Raw genomic sequence first — 25,014 nt, 5'->3', positions numbered from 1 at the left:
TTTACATGCAATCTTCTGGCAATCACATAATTTACTACATGCACCATCTGATCAGCCTCTTCTGATTTTGCAACCAGTGAGATTGTGTCATTGTCATATGTTAACTGTAAGCTGGTCCTGCTGCATGCAGAGTTCATCTGAATCCCTCCACCTCCCCCAGCTCCACCTGTTTAGTGTGTCTGTATATCTTTTGGCAGTAGTATAATCCATACATGCATAGCAAATCTAGTCTACGAAAACAAAATTCACTAAGAATGTCAGAAATATAACATGCTAAAACTATTTAAATAGTTGTCTTGATTGAAATATATGTTGTTAAACATAAAAGTCATTTTGATAATTAAAAAAAAACGATTAAACTGTGAAATTGTCATACCCATCTCTATAATTGTATTGCAAGGAACTTTATATCTTGTCGAATATCCTGTTTCACTATGTAATACATCGGATTACAGAAGTATAATTGGTTGTGAATGGTATTTCACATTGATTTTAAAGCTAAGGTTTGGTTGCAAGATTCTTGGCAAGCTCCTGTCTGTTTATCCATGCCAGAGAGCAGCACTCGGTGCGATATGATCTGTGCATATAATGGGGGTGGCACAGGCCTAAGGGCGGATATCACTGAGCCAGACAGCAACAGCTTCCCCACCAAGACACTTAGACCTCAGGGCCAAGAAATCTGGCCCCAATCTGACTGGCACCATTAAACTCATCTGAGACACAGATAATGTGTGTGACCCCTAAAGCACAATCAGCCAAAGTGCACAAGATGAGAATATAGTAGCTGTTAGCGCAGTTTGATACAGACATGCACATACACGAACAGGTTGTTTAACCCTACAAAGCCTACTGTATCATATGTGGTATGTAAGTTTCTATTTCTATTTTCAATGATATGCAAACTTACCAACATGATCAAAACTTTGCTGAAAAAAATCTTGTACACAATTAAAATAATGACTTTATGATCACTAAATGGTCTCAACCAAATTGTAATTATTTTAAAAATATTACTAAAACATAATCTTTAATGACATTATGGTCTTAAAAATAACAACATCTTGACATTATCATGATCTGACATTATTCATGTCCATAGAGTGTGATGTGTCACACACTGAATTTAAACATGTGGTTTGTTTGAATCTTGAATCCCAGTGTGAGCAAGAGCAATTTTTATTCCTGCAAACACCACGAATGATGCGTTATATTCTAACTGTTAACTAGGTTCTTATTTTGTTATCTTTAGTGGGATTAGCTCAGTTCAGTCTGTTCCCTCTGACCCTCAGCTGATAAACATTATTATACAGTTCCAAGTAAGAAAATTAAGTGCCCTGATTCTGAGGTTCTTGTAAATCGTTTTGTTTTGCTGGCTGTTTGTGAGTCTTGTCAGACTATCAGATCTCTGGAGACAGTCCTCCAAAGAATCTCCAAATTCATTACAAAAGTGCTCATATGCACAAATCTAATTGCAAAAGTAATAGGTCACATCCTTCATAATACAGTCCAGCTGTCTTTTATTGCTCCCATGTCAGAGCTACAGCAAGCATGGCATTGTTACTTTTCATCCCAGACAATGCGGTTAGGTTTGGGTTTCCAACAACAGTATCTGGTTGCAGAGGCATAGCTATAGGACAGGCAAGGCAAGCAATTGCCTGGGTCCCCGCATTTTGTGGGGGCCCCCACAACAGCTGACCAGTTGAACAATCGGAAATGTCATTATCAATATAACATGGAGCAATTTATCTGCATCCCCCCTAGGGGGCCCCCTCTCTCCTTACGCTGGATGTGCTTGCATTTTCCTCGTGATACGTCAGCCGTGCATCTCTGTTGAAAGCAGTGGCCAATCAGAGGTGTTTACTGTAGGTTAGTCAAGTCCACTCTGATCTAATTTTTGTTTTCGCAAGTTTGCGTAGTTCTACACACTCACAGATCTTCCTAATATAACAAGCGTTAGTGTTCCTGTAGCTCAATTGATAGAGCATTGTGCTATCAAGTGCAAGGTTGGGGGTTCGATTCCCCAGGAACACGATAGGTAAAAATTGATAGCCTAAATGCCCTGTAAGTAGCTTTGGATAAAAGCGCTGCTAAATGCATAAATTTAATTAAATTTAATTTAACAAGACAAAAAGAAAGCATACACAATGTAAATTAGATTGTGTAGTTATTGATTATATCAGGAGTTTTCGCGTGAGAAAGCTCGAGCAGTTACACCATAAGTGCCGTTTGCTCGGTTTTTACTTCATTCACAGTTTGAAGAAAATTGTAAGAGGACCATCCACATAAACCATTTCAGGAATTACAAACACAAGTGTAAAAAATGATGCCAGTGAATCTACGCTATTGAGGGTAATAACTGTGGCAATGAACAGAACGAACTATCTGACAAGCCAATGTTAAAACAGAGCTCTGATGCAGAGTAAATTCAGAGTAACAAACCTACAGCAGTAACAAATCTGTGTTGCCTTGAGCAGCTTCTGTAGGTAAAGATAAATTAAAGATCTAATTTTTAAATAAAAAAGGCAAAATATTTAATGCATTATTTAATTATTTAAACCATTAATAATTAACTCAATTTGTAGTTATATACTAAGTTAATACTAAGTATTTAAATAATTTACCATACTAGGCTGTTGGTGTCTGGGCTTATTTATTTATTTATTTTTAATTTTTCCTGCACTTGCTATACTTTATAGTCATTTTATAATAAATCCAAAAGCAAGTCGTGAAAAAAAAAAAAAAAAAATTAGGTAGTTATAAAGGCACCTGAGCTAATGAGTGATCCTCTGCTGCAATTTACTGGATATAATGCTAATTTCATGTCATTTTCATCTAAAGTGTTTGTTTTCCACCTGGAGACAATTTTTTTCTTTATGAATGAAAGTGAACATTTAAAGTGAATTTCGGCATAGTTAAAATAAATAATAAAGGCTTTAAATTATTATAAGCGTTTAAAAAAAGTAGGGTTTTATTTTGAGGGTGGTGCTCATCTTTGTCAGCCATGATTACTGTGCATCCCTGGGTACTGTGTCTTGCAGCCAGTGTGGAGCCCACGAATGAATAAAAATAAATATCAATGCATTTACTTAGTTGACATTATTTATTTAGCTCTTCTACATTAAATTAGTTGAGTTAACATAATTAGTTGTCAACTAATAAAACTAGTAAAGCTGATAAAAACAAACAATGAACAAGAGAGGCTGTCAGCATGGCACTAATTTCAATTGAACAGAACATACAAATGTCTTCGGATATGGTGGACATAGTGACAGCATTTGCTATAGCTAAGGCTCATTAGCACCATTTTTAAGGTGACTGTCTGTTACTGTAAACATGAAGATTGTACTGTACTGTATATTCCAAATTGTATTGTACAGTATTGTTTAGCATCTACAGTATTTTCTGCCATAAAGATGAAGATTTGTATTTTGTTAAAGAGTAAGCACTTTATTCACATAACTTAGAACATAAATTGTTTATATATACATATATATAAACAATATATATATATATATATATATATATATATATATATATATATATATATATATATATATATATTATATAACAATAACAATTATATATATTCTTTTTAATTAATAAATTGATCATTGATTTCTTATTTTTTGTTAGTGACATTTTCCACAACTTTAACCACTGTAAATTTTGAGAAATAAAAAATGCAACATTTTAAACAATGAAAACCCTCCATCAAACACTCAACCATTATCACCAGGCATTATTATTCAAATTCACACTGTGCTTATTGAAATCAATGTTTATTATCCAGAGCAGTGATCCATAACCATGTCTGCATTGATTCTGTGTTTGAAATCACCCAACATAATGGAGTTAAAACAAACCATTTATCTTCACCTGGTCTATTTCTGTTTCGAAATGTTTGTTATGTTAGGGGACTAGTGTTAAAACAGGACAACGTTTAATGTTAGTTATAACAAAAATCCATAACAGGTAAGTAATCTGTCATGTTTTTTTTTTTTTTTCTCATACAGCTTCTCTTGAAAATACGAAAGAGGCAAGAATTTAGAAACCCTTGTTATTAGCAACATTAAGTGAACAGCAGGCAGCAGCTCAGCAATTTATTTGTTTGAGCTGGCATTCACGCAAACGTGCAAGAATTCAGTCCCCTGATATACTTATGATAAAGCTCTTTTCCTTCTTTGCTTATAATTAAAAACAAGTTGGAAATACATTTGGAGCGATGTATGGTTAACAAACATCCAGAAGCTGTTTACAGTGATGACAGAAACCTGGCTAAAACTAGATATTTACATTACTTTAAATGAGTCTACCCCTCCCCCAAGATTGATGTCAATGGCAATTGAAATATCTCAGATCATTATCTAGTATTATGTATTCTCCATATAGCTAAAGCCGCAAACTCAACTCAAATATGATAGTACTTCTATCCAATAGCTCAGAAAAACTTGATGGTGTAACAGAAACTATTGACTCTCTTTTCTTGCATTTTAGATACTGTTGCTCCTTTACACTTAAAGAAGATAAAGGAAAACAGTCCGACACCATGGCACACTCACACCTTAAATAGAGCAGCCCGGAACATGGACTGCAGCTGAAAGAATACAAAACCAGTGGTATTTCACATTGCATGGAGGGGAAGTACTTCTACATACAGAAAATACTTAAAAACTGCTAGATCTGCTTACTTTTCAACTCTTTTAGAAGAAAACAAACACAACCTGAGGTATTTATTCAATTCCATGGCTAAATTAATGAAAAATAAAGCATCAACAGATGCAGACATTTCGCAATAGCACAGCAGTAATGACTTTATTTAAATAAAATAACTTGCCTTTATGAACTTCTTTACTTCCATGATCAATACTATTAGAGATAAATGTACAACCATGCAGTCGTCAGCTACAGTATTGCATCAGACAGTGCACAATAGATTCCCTGAGGAATATCCCTGCGTGTTTTCCTCTGAATAATAAAATACACAACAAACATGACAGTGTTGAGGAGGGAAAAAAATTAAAGAAAGCATTGGATCAAAGCGAAATGGATATGTTTGCACCAACTCTGCAATTCAAAGACATCATGTTAATTGTCGAAAGATGAGGTAATGAAAATTACACCGTTATGATAGTTTGATTACAAAGTATATTTGAGACTATATAGATCTGGCTGAATTAATCCCTTTTCTTTGACATAACATTACAGAATGACTCTTTCAGCATTAAAGGTGCCATAGAATCACTTTTGTAAGGTGTTTGAACACAGTTGTGTGACGGCAGTGTGTGAAAACAACCAGCCTATAATGTTAAAATCCACCCACTCACTGTTTTATAATCCTTATAAGTTCTCTCCACACTAGCAGTTACAGATTTCTCACTACTAAGATGTCATAGTCGGGAAAGTCCCACCCTTTGTGACGCTCTCTGCCCTATTAGCATATACCCAGCCCTGAGAGAGAAGCTGCGGTCCACCATTACTGATTTCTCGCTGTAGCTGCTGGAGGTTCAATGTCAGCGTCAAAGAGCCATTAAAAGTGTCCTATGTTGGAATGCACCAACGAAAAAATCACTGGGAAAAAATGCTAAATTCCTATACTTTTGTGCTAACATTTTACACCAGACTGCCTCACAAACAAGGGTCAGTTCAGCGCTGGAGTTGTGCAAAGATTGCTTCTGAAAGAGGGATCGATGCTAACGCTTTGTGCGCAAATGTCCAGACCCAGGACAAAGTAAGCATCATGCCTCATATTTTGTTTTCCAAAAGATCTTCTTGGCTCTCTGTAAGGCTAATGTTGCTATAGCTACCATTGTCTCTGCCCGTTTTCACTAATGCTGCTTTTACATGCTACCAGAATAATCGTAAATAGGAATGTGGTAGTTATAAATTGCATTTGGAACCAATGTGAAACCCTAACACCGGTGGTATGCCCGCGAGCATGAGCTCATGAATTCCGCACTTGTCTGAAAAGGGAGGCGGGAGCACAAGCTCATTTTCATTTAAAGGGGACACACACAACAAAAAAATTTGAAAAACTGTGTTTTTGCTCATACCCTAACAGTGGCAGTTTCAACAAGCTAAAATTATAAGAAAAGATTATAAAAAGTTTATATAAATAGATTATATAAATAAATATAAAATATAATAATATAAATAATCTAAAAAATTATCTGTGGGGTATTTTGGGGTAAAACTTCACATACACACTCTGGGGAATTCATAGAACAATATAACATATTGCATCAATGCATTCTATGGCACCTTTAATCTAACCAATGTTAGAGTCGTAGAACATCGTTCACATAAAAATCAGTCTACATGATATCATAGACAGAAAAGTCTTGTTTTTAAATTTCGTTACAAGCCATAGATTGGCAATAAAAGTGATTAATACATGGAAATTCTTACATGTTGCCCCTTTAAGAAGCACATTTCTTGATTGTTTTAATTAGGTCTTTGCAAAAAAAGAGTTTGCAAGCAACACAATCAGCTCATAGACAAGAAAAGCAAAGCTACTTTAGTAAAAGCTTCAACCAGCCTGTTGAGCCTTCTCTGACTGCCCTGACCTTGCTTTTAGTCAAAAAAAGAGAGACTGCAGTGGAATTTTCCGGACCAGCTGGCAATGAAGCCTGTCTGCTGAAGCTGAATATATTGGCGGTCCCAAAGGATCCCCTCACTATAACAGTCCTGCTGCACTCTTATAAATACACACTTGAAAAAAGGACATACACAGAGACACACAAATAATGTGCTTGCTTTGTTCCGTTGTTTTTCCTTTTGAGAGAAAGCGAGAAAATAAATGTATGTTGCCACATAAATATTGAATATATTCCTTCAAAAAGAATTCATACTCTGCAGGAGTAAACAATGTGGCATCTGAAGCGAAAGAGTGCAGGGAATCCAAAATAAACCTGAAAAGAGAAAGCAGGTAGGAATGTTTAAAATGCAGACTCGTGGCATGCAATGAGTCTGAGGAGCCAACGCTGACTGACGTCACAGCATGCGAGCAACAAAAGATGCTGCAGCAGTCGTTTCTCCTTTTTTTAATGTTGGATAATGTTGGTTAAACTATACTCTGAGGTGTATCCGGGCAACATCATTTCCAGGTTTTCAAATTTAAGCATCTAATTACCTTGGCAACGGTGCAGTGGGAGCGCATGACTTGAAAATCTATATTTAAGTTGATTTTCATCACGCTGCCTGGAAAAACAAGAGCTTAGCACTGGCAGATTCTCTGTCGGCCTCCAAGACAAAATACAATTACGACTTAGTGACCTGATAAATTGCTAAAGCAGAGTGTTGTCTGAGCAGAGCTTTCTATTTCTCAGAGACTTAGATTAAACTCATTTCTCACTTAAGTTGACGTTGAGTCATTTCCATGTATCACATTCTGAAGGGAATGAGGAAATTAAGTCAATGGACTCAAATTTATCACGATACTACCTTTCTTTTAAATTCTTTTAAGAAAAGTGCTGTGCAATTTTATTTCATAAGAACATTGTGAGGTACATGATTTATTATTAAATAAATCAACCAAAACTAATCTGTCAAAAAATATTTTGTAGCAGTAATCTAAATATGAGGTTTGAAGACTTTTGTAAAGGAATCTTTATTATTAAAATAGGACAAATATCTGTGTAAAACAGGTCCTACTGCAATGCTGATAATTGTCTTTATGCATTATGTAAAATTACTCAAAATACCTTTGTATTTAACTGAACCTCACAAAAACATGTCCTAGGCACATTTATATATATCTCTCTCTCTATATATATATATATATATATATATATATATATATATATATATATAGATATATATATATATATATATATATATATATAGATATATATAGATATATATATATATATATAGTACAGACCAAAAGTTTGGAACCATTACTATTTTTAATGTTTTTGAAAGAAGTTTCTTCTGCTCATCAAGCCTGCATTTATTTGATCAAAAATATAGAAGAAGAATTTAATATTGTGATATATTATTACAACTTAAAATAATAGTTTTCTATTTGAATATACTTAAAAAAAAAAAATTTATTCCTGTGATGCAAAGCTGAATTTTCAGCATCATTACTCCAGCCTTCAGTGTCACATGTAACATCCAGTCTATCACATGATCATTTAGAAATCATTCTAATATTCTGATTTATTATGAGTGTTGGAAACAGTTCTGCTGTCTAATATATTTGATGAATAAAAGGTTAAAAAGAACTGCATTTATAAAAAAAAAAAAAAATTCTAATAATATATATTCTAAATATTTTCTTTACTATCCCTTTTTATTAATTTAACATATCCTTGCTGAATAAAAGTATTGATTTAAAAAAAAAAAAAAGCTTTGCATCACAGAAATAAATGATAATTTAAAGTATAATAAATTTAAAAACAATTATTTTAAATTATAATAATATATCACAATATTACATTTTTTTCTGTATTTTTGATCAAATAAATGCAGGCTTGATGAGCAGAAGAAACTTCTTTCAAAAACATTAAAAATAGTAATGTTTCCAAACTTTTGGTCTGTATATATATTTTGGTCTGTATATATATATATAAAATAAAGACCTTTAATTATTTTGCCTTGTGGAATTAGCAAATTTTAGCCCAAACTCTTAATTTTATTTTTGAATTTTTTGAATTATTTTTTTTCATGGAATTTATTACTGTTATGTAGAAAAAAACACTAATGTTGTTTTTTTTCAAATCCAAATAAATTTGTTAAACTGCCTAATAATTCTGATTTCTTTTCTTATCTGTATATTCTAATGGAAAATATATTTTGTATCTAAATCAGAATACATTAAGGGTGTTATAATAAATAATATTTTTGCATTACAGTAATGAGAATACAAGATAATTAGTATTTTGATTTTGAGAATTGTGAGGTGCGTTTATCATGACTATATCAGAATGCCAAAAATGTATTTTCTTATAATTATTAATTCTTTTATAGGGTGTAACGGTGGTCAGTGGAGCAAATGGAGTAGCCCATGCCCATGTCAAGGTCCAAGGTCCGAATTCTCCTGGATGGAGTCGGAGGGCCAAGGGTACTGGCTGTGTGAGTAGGCTGCTCTGTTGGGCTCTATCTTGGGGTTGTGGATGAGATATGCCAAGCTTGAGCCCTCGGTGCAAAGCTCGATCTTAAAAGATGAGGCAGGGCAGCAGTGCAGAGGACGCAGCCCAGCCAGGTGCGAAGCGTGGGGAAGACATCCACCAGCTCCACCACACTCTCAACTCCATGACCTGAAAGATATGAGGACAAAAGGCTGATGGAAAAATGAGATACAGATGCATTCAAGAACCAACAATGTATCTAAAGCTGCAATGTTTAGCATTATATACATTTAGCGTGAATGGTCATTTTACACTTTTATGTTGTTTAATTGCATTGCACTTGGTGTAAACATTATATACATATAATTATTATTATTATTATTATTATTTTACTTGCTGCTCTGTAGAATATAACAGTGACCATCCACACAGGAGACAAACCTTTTTTTTCAAGTATTTTTCTCATATATTTTCAATAAAGAAGTTATAACCAGAAACTAAACTGAAAAAAAAGATCAAGAGTATACAAGACTGAATGAATGAACTACCTTTCCCATAAAGCATTGCACCTGATGCAGTTCAATCTGAAACTACAATACAAACATATAAACTATGAATATCAAATCAATGACTTAATTTTTTATGTTTAATTCATGTATAATTGAATGCTTATCAATGTATAATTGAATGCTTAAAGTTAATATTAGATAAGTGTTGCTGTATTTAAAGAGAGGTCTCTTATGCTCATTTCTTTGATCAAAAATGCAATAAAAACTAATATATTAATATAAGTACAATTTCAAACAGCCATTTTCTAATTCATTCCTGTGATGCAGTGCTGAATTTTCAGCATCATTCCTCCAGTCTTCAGTGTCACATGTTCCAGAAATCATGCTGATTTGCTGCTCAAGAAACATTTCTTATGATCTCAGTTGAAAATGGTTGTGCTGTTTAATATTTTTTTCGTGATTCTTTAATAAGGTTAAAAAGAACAGCACTTTCTTTGCCATGATTCCTGGATCTGTGTTAAGAGTTACTCTACTGATTGGGGAATCACTGTAAATTGTGCAATTAAAACACAATTATAAAAATGAAGCTTAGATCACAGTGATCCGATGATATATATACTTTCACAGAAGCCACATTAAATAGCAAAGGAGCTTATAGCAAGTCTGCTTTGAAACTTTAAACATTATTAGTGCTAAAACTCATCTGTATGCAGTATTTTTTTTTCTTTAGTGAAAGGCCCCAGTTCTGAAATTTACATTAACTTTACTGATATGGTTACTGAACATAGCACAGTTCATTAGAGCAACAATACAGAGCCCACTATGAGACCAATAACTCTCAGGACTTATTAGCTTCTCTATGCTGTGGCATTATCATTACAGTCATTACTCCAGCTGCTTATGCTGGGTGTTTTCTAAAGATTGCCACAAATGTGCACTTGAGAGCTGAACGAAAGCAAACTATCAGCAGATGCGTGTGCTCACAGTACACTCTCAGTCAAACCTTCGCATTGCACAAAAAAACACTGAAGCAAAACAGGCTGCTTTAAGTAACATTAACTTTGCCAAACTGCTCCCGTGTGCCATGAAACACATCGATGAAGGGGAACGTCTTCTCCCCAGGCCGAGGGAAAGGTGAGGTCACACCTGGGCTTGTACACGATCAATGGCACTCGGGTGGCTACATCAAAGTTGCTGTATTTGGCCCATTCGCCATGTTCTCCTAATGACCAACCTGAGAGAGAGAGAGAGAGAGAGAGAGAGAGAGAGAATTAACCATGAGAAAACTCCGAATCTCAAAGAATAATCATTTCATCATTTAATCGTTTCTCTGATTTAAAGCATAACATGGATGTGACCTAATGAATGAACTTTGAATTGAGGTAGCAAATAGAATTTAACCTTAAGAAAGTAGAATGAAAATGTTTTATAAACATGCTATCATACAACATATGGGGTATTTCCAGACATGTTAAATAATGAATAATTGAAATGTTTAAAATAGTACCAATAATATTAAATATGCATTTGGTTGTAATAATTAAATGGATTTAAATACAATATTGCATAATTTTTTGCATTATTTAGTTTATACTATAATTATTATAATGAAATTGTAGGAGATAACTTATATGAATTTATTAGCAAACGAGCAAAAAATGAGCAGCTGCTCAGTAAAGTAATATAATAATGTAATTCAAAAAATGAATAATTTATAATCAATCTATTATTTAAGATTTCATACTATATATATATATATATATATATATATATATATATATATATATATATATATATATATATATATAGACACACAGACAGATTTGGGACCAATTCAATTGAAATTTTTCATGAATTAAAATGAGCATATTATACAGTATATATTATGAAATAATAATAAATACATTATACAGTATTCGTTTATATATTTTTGAGAGGTTATCAGTTTTTGTTCATGTTCATACTAGTGTTAAATGTCTTTGCGCTGCAAAAATCTTTCTGTCATTTCAATCCAATTTAGCATTCTGTGTAATGGAGCCAATTCAATACAAATTCCTCATGCATATTAATATGTTATGGATAAGAGCCCTTAATGCACTGCATATTTGCACTGTAACACACACACACACACACACACACACAAGTAACACGTATGACAATCTTAACCAACAATAAAAAATGCAATTTATGCTAAATAAAAAAAAGTGACATTTTGCGAAAAAGGTGATCTTTTTTTAGAAGAACTTATGTGAATTCAGAATAATATGGAAGCCCACAGAACACTAAAAATCTGAGCTTCAATATAAACCAAATGCTTCAATACTGCCACCTAATGGATGTAATATTTAACATTAAGCTGAATTTCCAGAACTCTCTTGAACAAACCGTGATCTGAAAGGTTCATATTTAATTCCACAAGAAATGGGACTTAAAGATCTTTTCAGGCTGGAACAAACTTAACTACTAAAACCATATTATAACTTCATACAACTGAAAAAGAAATAACTTCAAATGTAAATACTATACTTGTACAAAATCTCTATGTGTGAACATTGCATTTTTTGCATGGTACCTGAAAATCTTTAGGAATGGGGCCATAAGGAAAGCTCAGATTTAACGCCTGAACATCTTCCCTCTTGCAGATGTCAGTCCAGGGGTTATAGGCCACATTAGGAAGTTTCTTAGGAACAACTAGGTCTGGATACAGCAGCACACTCTCAAAAGGATAGAGCTTTAGGTACTCCTATAAAAACACAGGATTTCCCAGATTCAGTGATTTAACCGGTGCTCATGCAGTGTGCCCCGCTTCGTTGAAAAGCACATACCCGTGGAATTCCAAAGGGAATATGTGTCTTATAAAAGCCAACAGCCAGGAAGCAAGCAATGGGAAAGTCCTTCATAGAAGTTGGATGGCCTGTGCTGTGTTCTCCATGCCAGGAAGGGTTCCCAAAAGCATCTCTGACACATCCACTGCACACAGTATATTACTGTGCAGTGTGCCATCTTTATCTCTGAGGCCTAACAGATGGACATGAGATACTGGAAATAAACATTACAATGTTTTAGAAATCTACTCATACTTTATGCATGTTATTTACTCAATGTAACTTACTTTTTTTACTTTTTTTCAATGTAACTTACTTATTTTATTTTTACCTTTTAAACATATTAAATGTTAGGTGGGAAATTTTTCTATATTAAATATTTGATATTAAAACTTAAACTTCAATATTGTATGGTAACAATATGGTATTTTTATTATTATGATGATTTTATTATTCTTTATCTTATTAATTGTTTTATTTTTATTTACTTAATTTGTTTTTTACTACTTTATTTTACAGCAGATTTTGGAAACACAAGAACGTCTCAAATAATTATGAGACAGAATAACCAGCAGGTGTTAGAAATATAAAAAGTGTGAGAGATCGGATGGTACATAAAGGTTTACAGTTGTGGTTCTCAGCACGGGTCTGGTTCAGACCTATTTCTCACATGGACCATTGACACTCTATCTACAATCTCAATTAGGAGTGTCAATGATCCACTTGAGAGATAGGTGGCTGTAATGCACTTATAAGTCTGTGATCTGCCATAAAAAAAGAAGAAGAAGACACGTCATGTGACGTCTGTTGAGAATGAGCTCAGGACAGTTCGGACACTGCGGTGAATCAGAGGTAAAAAATGATATAAATACTGTTCAGTTTCTTGCACAGACCAATCATCTTTACACATCAATGTATCATCACAAGCTGCAGAATTTAATTTGGTTTTGTTTGTGTATGACTCTCAGACCAGCTGTATGGGTAATCATCTGAGTGGTTGGAGGCAATGCCTTGAGGACAAGCACATGAAAGAGAAACATTGTTAGTTTAAACATCAAGCAAGACAGTTAACACATGAAAGGATTATAGGGAAATCACAAATAAATGTCCAGGTCATATTTCACATCAAAAATGAAGGCATAGTTTTTAGGATTTTTTGCATTGTGAAATGATCATGCATACAGGTGCTGGTCATATAATTAGAATATCATCAAAAAGTTGATTTCACTAATTCGATTCAAAAAGTGAAACTTGTATATTATATTCATTCATTACACACAGACTGATATATATCAAATGTTAATTTCTTTTAATTTTGATGTTTATAACTGACAACTAAGGAAAATCCCAAATTCAGTATCTCAGAAAATTATAATATTGTGAAAATGTCCAATATTGAAGACACCTGGTGCCACTCTTTAATCAGCTAATTACAACCCAAATTCCGGAAAAGTTGGGACGTTTTTTAAATTTGAATAAAATGAAAACTAAAAGACTTTCAAATCACATGAGCCAATATTTTATTCACAATAGAACATAGATAACATAGCAAATGTTTAAACTGAGAAAGTTTACAATTTTATGCACAAAATGAGCTCATTTCAATTTTGATTTCTGCTACAGGTCTCAAAATAGTTGGGACGGGGCATGTTTACCATGGTGTAGCATCTCCTTTTCTTTTCAAAACAGTTTGAAGACGTCTGGGCATTGAGGCTATGAGTTGCTGGAGTTTTGCTGTTGGAATTTGGTCCCATTCTTGCCTTATATAGATTTCCAGCTGCTGAAGAGTTCGTGGTCGTCTTTGACGTATTTTTCGTTTAATGATGCGCCAAATGTTCTCTATAGGTGAAAGATCTGGACTGCAGGCAGGCCAGGTTAGCACCCGGACTCTTCTACGACGAAGCCATGCTGTTGTTATAGCTGCAGTATGTGGTTTTGCATTGTCCTGCTGAAATAAACAAGGCCTTCCCTGAAATAGACGTTGTTTGGAGGGAAGCATATGTTGCTCTAAAACCTTTATATACCTTTCAGCATTCACAGAGCCTTCCAAAACATGCAAGCTGCCCATACCGTATGCACTTATGCACCCCCATACCATCAGAGATGCTGGCTTTTGAACTGAACGCTGATAACATGCTGGAAGGTCTCCCTCCTCTTAAGCCCGGAGGACACGGCGTCCGTGATTTCCAACAAGAATGTCAAATTTGGACTCGTCTGACCATAAAACACTATTCCACTTTGAAATAGTCAATTTTAAATGAGCCTTGGCCCACAGGACATGACGGCGCTTCTGGACCATGTTCACATATGGCTTCCTTTTTGCATGATAGAGCTTTAGTTGGCATCTGCTGATGGCACGGCGGATTGTGTTTACCGACAGTGGTTTCTGAAAGTATTCCTGGGCCCATTTAGTAATGTCATTGACACAATCATGCCAATGAGTGATGCAGTGTCGTCTGAGAGCCCGAAGACCACGGGCATCCAATAAAGGTCTCCGGACTTGTCCCTTACGCACAGAGATTTCTCAAGTTTCTCTGAATCTTTTGATGATGTTATGCACTGTAGATGATGAGATTTGCAAAGCCTTTGCAATTTGACGTTGAGGAACATTGTTTTTAAAGTTTTCCACAATTTTTTTACGCAGTCTTTCACAGATTGGAGAGCCTCTGACATCTTTACTTCTGATCATGTTACAGACCTGATATCAATTAACTTAATTAATCACTAGATGTTCTCCCAGCTGAATCTTTTCAAAACTGCTTGCTTTTTTAGCTATTTGTTGCCCCCGTGCCAACTTTTTTGAGACCTGTAGCTGGCATTAAATTTTAAATGAGCTAATTAAGTGGATAAAAGTGTAAAATTTCTCAGTTTAAACATTTGCTATGTTATCTATGTTCTATTGTGAATAAAATATTGGCTCATGTGATTTGAAATTCCTTTAGTTTTCATTTTATTAAAATTTAAAAAACGTCCCAACTTTTCCGGAATTCGGGTTGTAACTCAAAACACCTCCAAAGGCCTTTAAATGGTCTCTCAGTCTAGTTCTGTAGGCTACACAATCATGGGGAAGACTGCTGACTTGACAGTTGTCCAAAAGACGACCATTGACACCTTGCACAAGGAGGGCAAGACACAAAAGGTCATTGCAAAAGAGGCTGGCTGTTCACAGAGCTCTGTGTCCAAGCACATTAATAGAGAGGCGAAGGGAAGGAAAAGACATGTTAGAAAAAAAGTGTACAAGCAATTGGGATAACCGCAACCTGGAGAGGATTGTAAAACAAAACCCATTCAAAAATGTGGGGGAGATTCACATAGAGTGGACTGCAGCTTCAAGAACCACTACGCACAGACGTATGCAAGACATGGGTTTCAGCTGTTGTATTCCTTGTGTCAGACCACTCTTGAACAACAGACAGCGTCAGAAGCGTCTCGCTTCAAAAAGGACTGGACTGCTGCTGAGTGGTCCAAAGTTATGTTCTCTGATGGAAGTACATTTTGCATTTCCTTTGGATTTCAGGGTCCCAGAGTCTGGAGGAAGAGAGGAGAGGCACACAATCCACATTGCTTGAGGTCCAGTGTAAAGTTTCCACAGTCAGTGATGGTTTGGGATGTCATGTCATCTGCTGGTGTTGGTCCACAATGTTTTCTGAGGTCCAAGGTCAACACAGCCGTATACCAGGAAGTTTTAGAGCACTCCATGCTTCCTGCTGCTGACCAACTTTATGGAGATGCAGATTTCATTTTCCACCAGGACTTGGCCCCAGCACACAGTGCCAAAGCTTCTAGTACCTGGTTTAAAGACCATGGTATCCCTGTTTTCTTAATCAGCCAGCAAACTCGCCTGACCTTAACCCCATAGAAAATCTGTGGGGTATTGTGAAGAGGAAGATGCGATACGCCAGACCCAACAATGCAGAAGAGCTGTAGGCCACTATCAGAGCAATCTGGGCTCTCATAACACCTGAGCAGTGCCACAGACTGATCGACTCCATGCCACGCCGCATTGCTGCAGTAATTCAGGCAAAAGGAGCCCCAACTAAGTATTGAGTGCTGTACATGCTCATACTTTTCATGTTCATACTGTTTAGTTGGCCAATATTATTAAAATTCCTTTCTTTGTATTGGTCTTAAGTTATATTCACATTTTCTGAGATACTGAATTTGGGATTTTCCTTAGTTCTCAGTTATAATCATCAAAATTAAAAGAAATAAACATTTGAAATATATCAGTCTGTGTGTAATGAATGAATACAATATACAAGTTTCACTTTTTGAATGGAATTAGTGAAACAAATCAACTTTTTGATTATATTTTAATTATATGACCAGCACCTGTACACATCAGATGGACTAGTTACCAGGATGGAAGACTTTGCCAGCTGATAAAGTGGTGTATTCAATAGACTTGAAGTACTGAGGAAGTGTAGTGTAGTTCCCTGCATGAACTCTCCAGTAGGAGTTGAAATCATACAGCTTTGTGCTGTCTGGTCTTCGACTCGTTAGGAAAGACACTCTACTAGATTCACAAACAGCTTGCTTTAAAAGAACATAACAGCAGTGTGCAACTGTAACTTAAATGTACACTACCAACAAAGCTTTGCAGAGTATCAATAATATATATTTATATTTTTGATGAGCAGTAATACAACATACCTGTGCACAGGCGTTATGAAACACTGTGGCAACTTTACCACTGGATCAGAGTAGCAGCCTAAAGTTGGTCTCAAATCATCAGCAATTAAGTACAAAATGTTGAACTGTTTGCTATCTACTGCAAAAGCACCTGCTTTCAAAACGTGTAAAGTCAAAAGGAACAACCACATCTGAGTATTTAAAAACATTATGTTCATATTTTCATGGGGAAATAGCGCGATATAGTTTATATTGAATACTATCGCAACAGCATCTTTATTTTATAACATGTCAAGCTACATACAGTGTTTTGCTAACAGGTTTTCATAGACTGGCTGTGATGACTGGGATTGATCTTAAAGACACAGTACACATTTTCTCTTGTCTACTGTACGTAGTGCTGGTAAAACCAGCTTTTTGAGTTGGCTCAATAGTGAATATAAAATATACAGCAAAGACATACAAATGATTCGTATGAGCTGGTTTGGTTTTTATGAGTCGATTCTTTTCAGTGAACCTATTACCGAACTAATGACTTTTCATCATAAACACTTACAAATCAGCTGGAGCGGTTATTGAATTAATGTGACTCGTTAACTCAATTACTTAACTGTAGTTCTAATGACATTTAAAGCAGTTGTAAATGTAGTAAAAGTGCAGTCGCCAAAGGCATTTAAAGGGGTAGTTCAACCAAAAAATGAAAATTAAGCCATAAATTACTCACCTTGAAATCATCCTAGGTGTATATGACTGTCTTCTTTCAGACAAATTTCAGAAAAATTGTCTTTGATCTTTCAAGCTGTTTAATGCAATTTAGCAGATGATGCACTCCATCGGTCCATGAGAAGTTTAATAAAAAGCTCATTCAATGAAAAAAAAATGTGTCTCACATGGCTCCGGGGGGTGAACATAGGCCTTCTGTAGCAAATCAATGCATTTTTGTAAGAAAAAATATCCATATTCAAAACGTAATAATCACTTTAATCTAGCTTGCGCTCACTGTTGTAAAACAGAAGCAGTTCCAGGGGAATGAAGTATGAGGTCAGCATTGTATGCGCCGTTGAGTCTCGTGAATACCAACGTTTATTAACAGGAGCAAAGGAAGCAAAGTTTTCTCACTTTAGCAAAGGAAAACCAGTCTCGTCTTGGCTTATATCACAATCCTCCGACATTCTTCTTTACAAATCCTTGTTTTGTACTTCTAATACTATATATCTGAGAGAAGAAAGTCATATACACCAAGGATGACTTCAGGGTCAGTATTTATGGTTAACCCTTTAATGTCAGTGTAGCCTACATCATAGGATGATTCACCTAAGAATCTGATAAAACCATTAAAAAAAGTTGATTGCATTTTTTTCTTAACATTTGTAGTAAAATGCCAATCAATCCACCAAATATATATAGTCAACTTGCTGCGCTTTTACTATAATAAAACCGCAGTTCATTTTCGTAAGGGTCACTACTGCAAACCTAGAGTTAATTTTACTGCAGTTTTACTGTTAATGAACTTTAATGTACAGCGGTTGTAGTGTTTCATAGTTTTATTGCAGCTACTTTAAGTTATTGGCTACTGTAGTGATTTTTGATAAAAGACATCCAGTATTGCATTTTTGTGTTATAACAGTGTTATAATGGTTACTGTTATATATGATGGTTTTATTATAGTACTGTACTCCAATACAATTTTGGTATTAGCCAACCACTGCCATCAACAACTATACAATAAGTCATAAGCACAGTTTGCTAGATGTTATAAAAGACTGGCACATTTCCTCAGTACAGAGCACTTCTGGCCAATGACTATATTAAAATCATTAGATTTTAGTGTGTGTGTCTGTGTGTGTGTGAGAGAGAGAGAGAGAGAGAGAGAGATTGACTTTATAGTTTAACTGAGAGTTATTATTGACTTTATAGTTTAACATATATCATAAAAGGTTGTAGGCTATTTTTTATGTTAAAAATTATTTTTCATGTGTATTTAATATTAAATTTAATATTAAATCATATAAATCTGTGTTTGAACCTGTTTTGTAACAGTAAACTTCTTTCTTTTTCTTCAGTCTGGCTTAGGTGTGATGTGGTAATATGACTTAAACGCAGTTCCTGAATTTCTTGTTATAACAACACTGAACATGGCAATTTTGTCCCTCCTTAGAATCGAGAAAGAGAAACTAATTCCACTGCAATCCCAACTGCTTTGTACCCTGCAGTTTTTATCATGGATAAGATGATATTATCCTGTGCTATATAATACCTCAATATGACACTGGGATAGACAGTATAGCAATACTTAATTTTTTTTATATAAACTATTTACTGACTTTTTAAAGGCCTTCAGACGATACACCATGTATTTTCTAGCATGCATTTATGGAGACATAATGAATATACACACCACCGGTGCATCAGAGGCAAAAGCAAGACAAGACAGTTTAAATGGTATCATAAAAAAAAATTGTGGGGTGGTGTTGGCGCAGTGGATAAGACACACGTCTTTGGCGTGAGAGACCCGGGTTCGAATCCACTGTGAGACACCAATGTGTCCCTGAGCAAGACACTTAACCCCTCCAGAGGCGTGCGACCTCTGACATATATAGCAATTGTAAGTCGCTTTGGATAGAAGCGTCTGCTAAATGAAATGAATAAATGTAAATGTAAATAAATAAATAAAAGGTATGATGCTTAACTGGTGTATTCAGTCAATTAAGCTACATGCATTGCAATTAGGTGTCGAGGCTTCCAAAAAACTGTCTGAGAATGATGGAGAAATACAAGAGTATGATTATCAAAGTTGGCAGAGCAAAGCAGATGGACCCGGCTGTGATTGCTGCCATCATATCCAGAGAGTCTAGAGCCGTTCTGAAGGCAATTGCTTTGGCCTCATGCAGGTTGGTCAGAATAACTGATTTGCTCTATTTGAAAAGATAATGCCACAAAGATCTTAATATGAGAAACATAAGACACATATAAAATTATATTTAGGCTGTTTAGTCTACATCTGGACTTTAAATAGACACACTAATCATAGATAATCCATGCAAAATTTGTGTCACTGTGAAATCATTGATGTTATATCTTGTATTTGTTTTGCACAAGGTAACATTATATTTAGCATTATTTGGCCTTTTTGTAAGGGACAGTTAATGAGACAGAAAATTATAGGATAGTTGAGAAGGATCAGGAAATTAAGCCAGTTTCAAATGGATAAACTGCATGAATGCAACATGTCAAAACATGTTCACTGCAAGACATGCCTCTATATACAGTGCAAATCTGCAGACTTTTTGTCACATTAAAAGATAAAAATGCAACGCTTAATATGGTCGCTCAGTCGCAGGAAGCCCTGCCTTCTGAATGAAAGAGCCAATTGCTAATCGATAAAGTCTTCGTGTCACTGCAGCTGCCATTAGAAGTCCCAGTTGTTATAGAAACAATCAGCATTCTGAGACGTGCTCTTATGACTGCACATGAGCACTGGCTGATCTAGCCTGAATATTAAGGTTTTTATAATGCTATTTGAGCAAAAGTTACAATATTTATGACACAGTTCGTGTCAGATTTCTTTGGTGATTTCAAATATGTAATCGCAAGCTTAGTGAACGGCTTTTGAGAATTTGATTTGTCCCCTTTCAAAGAGATAGGAGTTGCACTTGCATGCCCGAGAGGCGTTTCAAAGATGGCCACCGAGTGACATGACTTGTCTTAAAAGGAATTTACTAATACTTTGCCAAGCACAATGATAAGTCACTATTACTAGCCAGCAGTATAATGTGTAATTTTATGCCTAATTGCTTGTAACTCACAAACATATATTGTTTATTCTTTTATATGTGTGTGTCTTTTTAAGTTTACTTTTTGTTTTAGGCCCTTTCATTGAAAGTGCTCTTCAGAGAATGTCTGCTCGCATTTACACTGCTTAGATTTCCCACAAAGTTTAATTTTATTTTTCTTCACTTCTTTCTTTTGCCTTCACCTGCAAAGTAAGGACTTTTGCATCTAGCAGATGCATCAGATTGTGATGTTTAACATTTTTGTGGTGTATACTGAAAAACCTGATAAACTTAATTAAATCTAAATTTTGTAACCTTTCGTTTTTCCACACCTAAGAGGAAGAACATCTGAGACACACAGAGAATCCACTCGTTCGTGCTCTGAAGAATTGGCGGGATCCCACAGGGAATGTCTTTGGCCTCATGCAGGTTCGTTAAAACAATAGATCTACTCTATTTAAAATTTAATTCACAGGTAGATTTAGGATTAGGCTTATATGAGTGTGCACATAAAATAAGACATGTTCCTGGATCAACATCTTTTGTTGATCCTGGATCAACATCACTGTCCAAAAATATATAGCTAACCCAATCCCTAACCCTAAACCTAACCATACCCATAATTTATTCTTAAAATCAGAGAGAAATGATAGGTGAATAACAAGGGTGTAGAAGCATGTAACCCTGATGGTAAGTCTAAAACTGACATTTCTTGACAAACCTATCCCTTATTGTGATTGGTTGATTGGAATGTTGTTCCAGGATCTACAAGGATGTTGGTCCAGGACCATGTTGTACTTGGTGAAATCGCGTTCACCATGTTTAAGTAGTAAAGCAGTTAAGTAGGTTTTTTTAGGTTGACGAAAGCCAAAATCACACTCAAGCTGGTGCATGGGACAGTGAACAGCATGTCACACAAGCTACAGAGATACTCATTGGCTTCATTTAAGAAATTAAAGTTCCCCAAGTGGACACAAGACCAATGCTTAAAAGGTAGTACACTTCCACAAATTGTTTCAGAAACTACACACATTGGATTCATCAGAGAACAGAGAAGTGCAAGAATGATGATTCAATAAATGGATATTAATCAGTCTGTAAATTGTGCAAAAAAAATTGGGTTAAGTTAAATAGGATGTCATCAATCTGATTGAGTATCTCATGTCTGTTTTAGGGGGAATATCAGCCTACAACAAAGGTGTGAGTAGAGTCAATACGTATGACAATATCGATGCCAAAACCACTCCAATGACTACTCCAATGATGTTGTCACCAGAGCCCAGTGGTTCAAAAGCAAGGGTTACTGAAGAACATATGAACCTGTAAAACCCTTACATTAGTGGAATGAGTTCAACAACTCAAGATTATGAGTCTTCATTTTTTATATTAGGCCTATTAAATAAAATTAATGTATTCACTTAAATCATGTGTCCATTATTTATCACAATTATCTTAGGAACAGTCCTTCCAAATTCACAATAAAATAACCTCATTTATTGCTTCCAAGTAGATGCAAAAACATCATGAAACCGCTTCTTGTTCTCCACGACAGAGGGCGATGTTGAACGTAATCCTGCACACATGACACTGTAGTAGAACAACATTTCACAGAGAACATTGGGGGGCGCAGGAAGCACTATTTTGGAAAGAGGGTATTTTATTAGAGCAGTGGTTTTCAGGCCCCATTGCTCTGCACGTTTCATGTCTCCTTTATTTAACATACTTAATTCAGATCATCAGTTCATTAGGAAAAACTCCATGAATTTAACTGAATGTGTCAGATAAGAGAGACATAGCCTACAAAATGTGCAGAGAGGTGGGTCACCAGGACCAGGATTTAAAACCACTGGCCAGAGTCACAAAAAGATGAGATGAAACATTGTAACTACTTGCAAAAGAATATTGTTGGCAACTTTCAAACACCCCTGTCAGAGGGTCTGCATGCAGCATGTAGACGGGATAATATATGTTTATAATATTATAATGGGTTCTATGTGGTTTTGACACTACAATGTGGTTTGTGTGGTTTAGACAAGATGAAGTATTGTTTCTATGGCAACTACTGTTTACATCAGTGTTTCTATCAGTTTTCTGTTGCATGGCTGCAGAACTTTCAATGAACTTAGTGCTCACTTTCGGGCCCTATTTTAATGATCTAAACGTAAAGTGTTAAGTGTCTCCGAGATGAAACGGAGCTGTTCGTGTGCGAGCAAATAGCCTAATTCTGATACATGTGATGACTATCCATTATGACATGTAGGCATATATATATATATATATATATATATATATATATATATATATATATATATATATATATATATATATATATATATATATATATATATATATATATATATATATTAGCCTACAAAAAAAATCTTATGCATTGCAATTTTTAATATTAGGCATGTTTGTGTGCTGCTGTGCGTCCCTGTGTTTAATAAGCAGCGTGTACGCTCTTTAAATAACAAAGAAAAAACATTGCGCTAGACTTTAGACCAGGTTTGAGCTGGTCAATGGCGCAGTCTATTTTCAGCTCCTTAAAATAGTATTGCGCCAGCTATGCACTTGAACACACCTCTTTTTTAGACCAGCACGCCCATGGGCGCAAAAATGAGTGCAAATGCATTTGCTAATTAAACGACGTGGCGCTGGATGGGAAAATGCGAACAGCGCCAGACTGAAACTAGCAAACACACTTGCGCTACGCCTTGCGTCGCATTGCTTCGGGTGTATGATTCTTTGAGCCTGTCTCTCGATATATATTATATCCCAACCTTGTTCCTGATTGCTACTGTATGGCTTAAAGAGGAAACTGTTGCCTGGTGAAATGGATAAAGAGCCACCATGCAAGAGAGTTCACCTTGCTGTGTTGCACCCATCTGTTCCCTTGCATGATGCAGGTAAAAGACTGCAGGTAAAAGTTCACTATAAAAAAACAAAACCAAACATGTCTCAACCTCAGGGCTTTTTTCCTCCTCACTCTTTCTCTCATTTGCACAGTATGCAGGGTGTAAGCCCTGTGCATTATCTCATTCTCAATTCTGGTGGTCCAGCTTGTGCAGATGTCAACATAGGGTGGCGAGTATGATCACGAGCGCTTAAACATTTCAGTTTGCATGCAGACCACCCCACTTGCAAGATCAGGACACACCCAATTTTGCGAGCAGAGATCCACTCTCTCCTGGCAAAACAGGTGACAGAGAGAGTGCCACAGAAGCACAGGGAAAGCAGTCTGTGCAGCTATGATTTCATAGTCCCAGAAAAGTTTCAGTCTCAGCCTCATTTTGGATTTGAGACCTCCAAATTGCACTCTGACAAAGTGTACATTCAAAATGATCACCATGAAACAGATCCAGATATTCAGCCCGGGGACTGGTTTGTGTTAGTGGATTTAAATGATGCTTATTTTCATTTCCAGATAGCCCTGTCTTATCATATTATCAGTGTAAAGTCTTACCTTTCGGGCTGGCTTTGGGTCCGAGAATTTTTCCAAAATGCAAAGCTGAATGCACATTCTGAACTATCTGGATTACTGGCATATGGCTAAATTTCAGGATGAGCTAGAAAGCCACTAACTCCAGCTTCTAGACCAGTGGTTCCCAACCTTTTTTAACTCGCGGCCCACACAACCAAACATGTATGTTTGCACGGCCCACTGCAAAAAATAAATAAAAAAATAAAAAAATAAAAAATTAACTGATCCCACTATTGTTGGGTTAATAACTTAATACTCAGAAGCAAGATTGTTGACTGTCTTTATTGAGTGAACTGTGAATGAACAGAAAATAACTGTTTTGCTGGCACCGCCCAGCAAAACGGGAAAACCAGAGCTCGGCAGCGGGTATACAGTCAGCGGAGTAAGCAGTCAGGACAGGAGGGAACATGCAGAGCAGTGTTGAGAAATCGGTAGAGAACTGGAGCACTAGACAAAGCAAGACTAGAGTCAAACTCGAGTGACAAGCGCAAATTGAGAGCAGATAGAGCAAAAAAACTGGCGTGCCTTGTGTGAATAATCTGAAAACAACAGCAATGAAACAAACTTAGATAAATGGGTAACATGTAAGAAAATAAATGAAAAAAAAACTTCTGGCCTCATACAATCTTTGTCACTCACCTAATGCGAAGGTTGGTGTTGTTTAGCATTTATTAAGTGCTGTATGTCGGGCTGAAGTGAAGAAAGCTGCAAGCGGAGATCAGA

At 35.6% G+C, this 25,014-nt stretch overlaps 2 pseudogenes; one reads left to right on the top strand and one right to left on the bottom strand.

The window, feature by feature from the left end:
- Nucleotides 1-8,964: 8,964 nt before the first annotated feature.
- Nucleotides 8,965-18,209, bottom strand: LOC132114164 (iduronate 2-sulfatase-like; annotated as a pseudogene).
- Nucleotides 18,210-19,388: 1,179 nt separating this feature from the next.
- Nucleotides 19,389-22,188, top strand: LOC132114163 (lysozyme g-like; annotated as a pseudogene).
- Nucleotides 22,189-25,014: the final 2,826 nt, after the last annotated feature.

Source organism: Carassius carassius, chromosome 33 (assembly GCF_963082965.1).
Source record: "Carassius carassius chromosome 33, fCarCar2.1, whole genome shotgun sequence".
NCBI lineage: Eukaryota > Metazoa > Chordata > Actinopteri > Cypriniformes > Cyprinidae > Carassius > Carassius carassius.
The sequence above is the reverse complement of the archived record's forward strand: the minus strand, read 5'-3'. Positions and strand labels throughout refer to the sequence as shown.